This window comes from Dendrobates tinctorius, unplaced genomic scaffold, assembly GCF_039654945.1.
Source record: "Dendrobates tinctorius isolate UK_male_01 unplaced genomic scaffold, ASM3965494v1 ptg000028l, whole genome shotgun sequence".
Taxonomy (NCBI): Eukaryota; Metazoa; Chordata; class Amphibia; order Anura; family Dendrobatidae; genus Dendrobates; species Dendrobates tinctorius.
This window is the reverse complement of record NW_027361696.1, coordinates 66,691,571-66,693,036: the sequence shown is the minus strand read 5'-3', so window position 1 is coordinate 66,693,036 and position 1,466 is coordinate 66,691,571. Positions and strand designations below refer to the sequence as shown.

Sequence of the window (1,466 nt, the reverse complement as noted above, 5' to 3'; positions counted from 1 at the left end):
CGTTGACCCTGTTGCGGTGGACATAGCTTCCAGTTACCTATATGGCCTTATTAGTATTGAACACCATACCTAAGCCAATGTTTTTCCGCTGCTTGCCAAGCACTAATGCCAAATATTCTTATGTCTATACAGTTGACGGTATGTATTCTTCTTGCTAGATTATTTTCTAATTCTTTATCTCTTTATTTGATGCAGTACGCTTGCCTGGAACGTGAAACATGAAGCAAAGTCATCTGATCTTCATCTTTCTAGTATTTGTAGTTGTAACAAATTTGTCCTTTTGGTACAATCTTCGTTTTAGCCAATGCATTTCAGCAACAATTTGTAAGACCGGCCGTGAAGAAAATGCACCCGAAGATGCTTCACGTACCACCCAATCACTGAGGGGTATGATGACTATTCTTCCCTTAGGACGATTTGGTAACCAAATAGGAGAGTATGCAGCCCTCTATGCTCTGGCAAAGATGAATGGCTATCGAGCATACATTCTGCCTGAGATGCACCAGGAGCTTTCCTCACTATTTAAGTTAAATTTGCCTTTAATTTCCAAAGATTCTACTAACCGTATAAAATGGAAGGATTATAAAATTAATACTGGATGTGTCCCGAATACCGAAATATCACAGGGGAGAATATTAGACTCAAAGGCTTTGTCTACTCCTGGACTTTCTACCATCATCTAAAGAACGAGCTTCTCCAAGAATTTACATTCCATGACTTTGTTAAAGATGAGGCCAATGCTTATCTAAGACAAGTGAGGGGTAATCGGACAAATGTGACATTTGTAGGGGTTCACGTTCGTAGAGGGGACTATGTTAATCTTTTTGTTCAACAGAAGAGAGGCGTCTTAGCGGACAAAAATTACCTACAGAATGCCACCGATTACTTTAGGATGAAGTACCAGAATCCGATATTTGTGGTGACCAGTAATGGGATGGACTGGTGTAAGAAGAATATTAATAATTCCTTAGGAGATGTTTACTTTGCAGGAGATGGAAAAGAAGGATCCCCTGGTAGGGATTTTGCAATTTTGGTCCACTGTAACCACACTATCATGACATTTGGTTCATTTGGAATCTGGGCGGCGTACCTGGCAGGCGGTGAAGTGATTCACCTGACTAATTACAGTGCTCCTGATTCATCCTATCTAAAATTTGTCAAGTATGAAGCCATCTATCTTCCAGAATGGATTGCTGTCCCCGCGGACCTAACAGAGCTACTAAAACGCAAAGGAGTTATTAAAAAATAAAATTATTTGTACGATTTTTTTGTTATGGCTTCTGTTCAATAGTTTACTACTGTTTTGTATAATGAAGGCAGGGTCAGGGTCAAACTTTGCAATATCCTTAGTGTTTTCCTGCAGAAGAGGTCAGTGAAGAAAAGCATAACTAACACTAAATAAGTTAAGCACTAAGACCCTGAATCTTTATCAAACTCATATTACATATAAGAAAAAAAGAGAAAAA

General features: G+C 38.9%; 1 pseudogene; it reads left to right on the top strand.

Annotated features, from left to right (window-relative positions):
• The first annotated feature begins 205 nt into the window (after positions 1–205).
• On the top strand, positions 206–1,249 carry LOC141084942 (galactoside alpha-(1,2)-fucosyltransferase 2-like; annotated as a pseudogene).
• The last annotated feature ends 217 nt before the right edge of the window (positions 1,250–1,466 follow it).